Source organism: Mustela lutreola, chromosome 7 (genome assembly GCF_030435805.1).
Source record: "Mustela lutreola isolate mMusLut2 chromosome 7, mMusLut2.pri, whole genome shotgun sequence".
Taxonomy (NCBI): domain Eukaryota; kingdom Metazoa; phylum Chordata; class Mammalia; order Carnivora; family Mustelidae; genus Mustela; species Mustela lutreola.
In genome coordinates this window covers 90,287,322-90,293,759 of record NC_081296.1, presented here as the reverse complement: position 1 = coordinate 90,293,759, position 6,438 = coordinate 90,287,322, and the positions used below count along the sequence as shown (strand labels likewise).

The window sequence follows — 6,438 nt, the reverse complement described above, 5'->3', positions numbered from 1 at the left end:
TACTGGGTATTTACTCCAAAAATACAGAAATAGTGAAAAGAAGGGCCATCTGTACTGCAATGTTCATAGCAGCAATGGCCACAGTTGCCAAACTGTGGAAAGAGCCAACCTTCAACAGACAAATGAATAAAGAAGATATGGTCCATATATACAATGGAATATTATGCCTCCATCAGAAAGCATGAATACCCAACTTTTGTATCAATATGGACAGGACTAGAGAAGATTATGCTGAGTGAAATAAGTCAAGCAGAGAAAGTAAATCATCATATGGTCTCACTTACTTGTGGAGCATAGGGGATAACATGGAGGACATTGGAAGAAGGAGAGGAGAAGGTAGTTGGGGGAAATCAGAGGGGGAGACAAACCATGAGAGACTGTGGACTCTGAGAAACAGACTGAGGGTTTTGGAGGGGAAGGGAGATAGGGGGCTGGGTGAGCCTGGTGATGGGTATTAAGGAGGGCATGTATTGCATGGAACTGGGTGTGATGCATAAACAATGAATCTTGGAACACTGAAAAAATAAAATAGATTAAATTTTAAAAAAGTCACACACACACAAATAAATAAATTCTGAAGGAAATCCACAATTAACATGTCGTATCTATGACTGAAAGATTGGTGCTACTATTTTTTAAAAAAAATATCTTATTTATTTATTTTGAGAGAGAGAAAGAGAGAGAGAGCACAAACGGGGAGTGGCCGGCAGAAGGAAAAGCAGGCTCTGCCCCCAAACAAGGAGCCTGATGCAGGACTTGATCCCAGGACCCTGGAATCATGACCTGAGCCAGAGGCAGACTCTTTAACTGACTGAGCCACCCAGGCGTCCCCTGGTGCCACTTCGTAATTAAATGAGAATAAGTAGACGAGTAATCTATGAGGAAGCTGAATTTGACTGGGACATGTTTAAATTTCTGTTGTTCTCCCCAACCCTTGGTTAGCAGAGAGGCTAAAAAGAAGTTACCCAGGGTTCAAGAGAGGAGAGCTAGGTTTTCCCAGAAAATGTGGACAGAAGTTTCTTTGTGTGGTATTTCCCATTTTTCTCTTCAGGTCTACTCACCATCTTTCTCCACCCACTGACTATACTGGAGGCTACTTTGCCCTCTGTCTTTTAGTGGGTTTGACAGTAAGAGGCACCTATGGTATGTGGAGAGCAGGAGGTGGGTAAGGTCAGGATATTTATTCTCTTGATTCCCTTCCTTTGAGGTTGCTGTGGGTTGTCTGTGTCCATCTACCTATGACCAGAGCTCCTGTTGGAAATTCCCTCCTCTCTCCAGACTAAGACAGATGCTTCCTCCTCTTGCTCTTTCAGCAATATGGTAGTAACAGCTCCCTGTTTTCACTAGACCTGCAGCTGGTTTTCTTACACTCTGCCCCTCTTTGTAAATAATCTATACATTAGACTTTCCTCTGTTACCATGTTTGATGTGTCATCTTTTTCTTCATGGGTCTGGACTATTATACTTTATTTTATCCTTTAAATAAATACTAAATAAATACTATCTTTTTATAAGTAAACATAGTATATATTTAGTATTTATTTTATTTATTATAATAAAATACTCTATTTTATCCTTTGATGACAAAGAACAGAAGCTCATATGCACTAGTTCAAGTACAAAGTGAATTTACTGAAAGGACACAGGAGAGGTAAGGGATATACACCAAATCATCTGGAAAGTCAGTTTCCAAAACCATTTCTTCAGTCTCTGGTAGCACTATGCCTTTTCTTATCTCTGATTTTTCTGTAGTTCTGCTTGTTTCTGCTGCTTTCTACATATTGGCATTTTCTGTCTCATGGATTATTACTTTTTAAAAATTTATTTGGCCCTGGTAGAAACTCTGGCTTTGATCCTACTTAACATTTTAATCAGGGCGTCTCTACCATTTAACTGTTTCTCAGTGTCCTATTTCCTGTATCCCAAGAAAAAGAATCAGAGAGGCCCATTTTGAGTTATGTCCATTTATGGTCCTTTCAGGTGTGATGGAGGACAGAGGTACACAAGACTGTTCTTTTCAGTGGATGTGAACTTTCTTTCCTCCAAGAAAGGTGTGTGGTTGGAGACCATTGCTAGCATCTCTACATAGTACAGAGAGTCAGTCTTGTGAACAGTATCTGATTTAAATTCCAGGTGAAAGTGTTGGTTAATTTAGTCCTTATGTCATTTGGAAAGGCAGTTTATCTGTTTCATTCCTTAAAAATTTCAGTAGAAAGACATTCAGTAATTCTAGAAACCTTGGAAGAAAGCTCTTCTGATGGCTTTTTTACCCCTTATATCTAACCTGCTGTGGACTTTGTTCATTTATTTCCAATTTCCTGCCTTTAATGGTAACCAATGCACTATTCAGCATGACCCTAATGGAATCCTTCTTGGTGGCTATGATTAAAAGTAATTAATGAGATATAGAGACAATCCTGTTCTTTCTTTAAGATAAACATTGTATCCTTGCCACCACAGCTGCTGCTGTGACCAAGATGGCTGAGAGACCCACTGCCTCCCTCAAGGATGTCTGGGCCAGGGAGCTGGTGCTGGTCACATTCTTCACCACTGGGGTGGGGGGCCTCACTATAATTCTTCCCTCCTCATGGCACCAAATATGCCATGATGATCAACCAGGTCACAGCCTATAACCAACCAGTGCCCCTCCAAGATGATGGGAACATGCCCCACATATCCAGCCACCCCTAGGACCTCCAGGGGCCAAGATTGGAGTGGCTAAAGAAATTGTGAGCCCCTCTGGTGACATGGAGGAGGCCCCCTCCCCTGTGGCCAATAACATATGAAAAGTGACTCCAGGAAAAAAGAAAAGGGTAAACATTATATCGTACTTGGAAGTGAGCCTGTATTAAAATCAGGTTTTCTGTCCCTACTTAAATATGAGCAGAAAGCCAAATATTAAAAAACACCTGAAGTAAGCCTCTAACATTTGAGAGAGGAAGAGAGAGGTAGGGAGAGAAAGAGGGAAGGAAACAGAAGGAAAGCATCCTGGAAGAAACAGATTAAACCGGAGAAGGAAATTTTAAAAATTAAGGCATATCATTAATATGGGGAGTTAAGAGAAGGCATGGCCTGCATGAAGTAAGAAAGGAATATCATTTATACATGAAATAAGAAAGAATATTTAAAAATGAATATTCAGATAAAAAATAGACTCTTAAAATTTAAAAATATAATAAGAAAAATGAAAAACTCGGTACAAAGGTGGAAGATAAGGTTGAGTAAATCTCCCTGAAATAAAGATAGAAGGAGATGGAAAATAGAGGATGAGATATTAATAAAAATGATTTTTCAGAACAGTTTGAGAAGTCCAACATCTGAATAATGAAATTCCCTGAAGAAGGGAGTAGAGAAGATGGAGAGGAGAAATTCATCAACCAAAATATCCAAGAAAAGTTTTTCTGAAGGACATAAGATTCCAGACTGGAAGCGTTCATTAAGAACCTCAAAAATGGGGCTCCTGGGTGGCTCAGTGGATTAAGCTACTGCCTTCGGCTCAGGTCATGATCTCAGGGTCCTGGGATCGAGTCCCGTATCGGGCTCTCTGCTCAGCAGGGAGCCTGCTTCCCTTCCCCTCTCTCTGCCTGCCTCTCTGCCTACTTGTGATCTCTCTCTGTCAAATAAATAAATAAAATCTTTAAAAAAAAAGAACCCCCAAAATGGATGAAAATAGACCCACATCAAGGGCTCTTCATTATAAGATTTCAGAATACTGGTGACAAAGAAAATCCTACAAGCTTTCAGAAAGACAACAAGTAAGTCACATAAGGATTGGGATCAGAATGGCTTTTGACTTCTCAAAGGCAAAATTAGGATGTAGAGAACCAGAGAGCAATATGCTTTCAAATTATTGTCAACCCAGAATTTGATACACAATCAAAGGATCAGTTGGATATGTGATGGGATGGGGAGGAAATCTTCAGACGTACTAATTCTCAAAACTATTTCCTTCCCACATACCTTTTTTTAGGAAGTGACTGGTAGATGAAAATAAAGGTGTAAGCTAAGAGAGAGCTAGATATGAGATACAGGAAGCTGGGAGCAAAAGGATTCTGCGGAAGGACAGTGAAGGGAGACACCAGGAAGACAGTGGGTGTTTCAGGCATAGAGGTATGGAACAGATTAGAAAGTTCCTGAACACACTTCTTTAGGAAGATGAAATTAATAGACTGTCCCATGTGTTGGAAGTCTTGAGAAGAGATTTGGATAACTGTTAAAGATAGGTATTAAATTAATGAGAAGTACATAGAAAATGAAGTAAATAAAGGCAGTAAGGCAATCATTAATTCCAGGGAAAATAAAAAGTTGCACAGAGAAGGAAAAATAATCAGAGTTATTACATGTGAATAGTATTTATGTAGTAATAATACTATAAACTCCAAATATTGGTCTATCTAAAATTATAAAATTATTTTTATTTTGGGAAGGGGAAAAGATGGGAAAGGTGCATGAGTACAGTGAGATGGAGGAAAGAAAAGGAATAAAATCTTTAAATTTTATAGTGAGAGGTGCATAAAGAATGCATAAGACTGGAAGGAAAAAACAACTGAGAAGTAGATTTACAAAACTTATTTAAAGACTTAGAGACCAATTTCATTTAATTGGTGTAAAGTCATGAAAGTAATTACTTCATGAAAGGGGGATATGAAGCTGAGGGAGATAAGAAACTACCATCTTTCTGTAATAAACCTTGTAGAATTATTTGACTATTAACTTTAAACATGCATGTTTATCTGATTAAAAAATTATTTAAAAAATCAATAAAAAGAAAATTAATTAAATAATTAAAAATACACACATACCTCAGATAGCCATTGATAAGCAATTGGAATTGGTGAACAAAGCAAATGCATCCTGGTTTGGGCGACATGAAAGTCGCGAGGGCAGGAAAATCATTTTTATGAATATTATTAGAACATTGCATATTTTGAAGAAATGGATTGTGGAGTTGGACTCATTAGCATTGACACCCATCACCGCAAGGTGTGTGGGGCACAAGCTTCACCTTGATCTTTTCATTGTGGGCAGCAAGGTGACAGGCCAGGTTAAAAGGCAAGGGACTGTCATTCTAGCTAAGAAGGCGTAGACTTCAGGTATAGACAGATAAGAGGTCAATTTCAGGGTGATCAGCCCAGACAAGTATTAGAGATCTAGGCAGGTAGAATCCAAAGGCTGGGTTGTCAGAGATAGCAAGGGGGTAACAGAGGGCAGATCTCAACTCTGCTTCGTCCTAAGGGGCGGGGGGGAATTGGCTTTGCAGACTATTTCATATTGCTTGCTCAGCACAGGTGTAGTTTGGAGCCCCAAACAGCTGGAAGCCTATAGGTAGAGCCCTCGTTTGTTGGCTCTCTGCTCTTCCTCTCTTTGACAGCTGAATTCCTTCGCCATTCTCTGTACGTGTCACTTTTAGCTGCATGCTTAGCCCTGCTCAGGAACCTGGGCCCAGTCCTCCATCAGCAACTGCCAAACTTTGTATAATCATCAGCAGTCATCCTCTGATGTTGGCAGGATAACTGAGTTCTGTTTTTTAACCTCGATTTTCCAACAACTGATACTTTGCCCTGAGCTCCGGTCACCCCTGACTATTCCGCAGCCCGATCTCCTAAAGGCAGTCACATGGTAAACGTGCACACCACTTGGAGATCCTTTGTTCCCAGTCAGGCAGAAAATCTGTGCCACACACCCTACTTTCTCCTCTGGCCAGGGTGTTATTTGTATCTCATCTTCTTTTTCTTAGTGTAGATGAAGCTTTTGTACTGTCTTTGCCGGTCTTTTAGTTCAATAAGGCGCCAAGTCCTGGCCTTATTCTCATCCTAGGAATTTATTGAGCATTTACAGTCAACCTATCTGAAATCTTCCAAACACACTTTGCATGGTTTTCATGGATTACTGACACCATTTTCTGGAGGAAGAAACTGTATTTTAATGATAGAAAGGGACTTGTCCATGGTCAAAGTAAGAGAGCAGGGCAGGAATTCAAACACAGGTCATATGGCTCCAGGTCTGGGCTGGGATTACAAGGCTCATTGCCTCCTGAAGTCTTTGTTTGAGCTCTAGGATCTACTTATATTCCCAGGCCTGGCCTTATCTGACTCAGCTTACCCTGCTTCCAAACCCTGGATCTGGTAGCAGGTGAATTTTGCTTCTGTCCGAGGTGGAAGCCAACGTGCCAGGTTATCTTCACAGAATTCGCTTCCATGGAGTTCCTAGGTGATTCTATTAGTTCCCTTCATAGTCTCATGCCCCAGGGAAGTTCCCTAGTTCTTAAAAATGTAGTTCCCAGACCTGGCGTCCTGGTCAGGGGTTGTCTGATAGGGTCAAGTCGTCGCTTGGGCTATTGTTGAATGTGCTTAAATCAGATGTGTTCAGGAAAAAGAAGAGCAGGATTATGTGTTTCTTTTTCTTTTTAGAAAGATTTTATTTATTTATTTGAGAGAG

The 6,438-nt window shown here is 40.2% G+C and overlaps 1 pseudogene; it reads left to right on the top strand.

Annotated features, from left to right (window-relative positions):
• The first annotated feature begins 2,477 nt into the window (after positions 1-2,477).
• On the top strand, positions 2,478-2,733 carry LOC131835459 (NADH dehydrogenase [ubiquinone] 1 alpha subcomplex subunit 3-like; annotated as a pseudogene).
• The last annotated feature ends 3,705 nt before the right edge of the window (positions 2,734-6,438 follow it).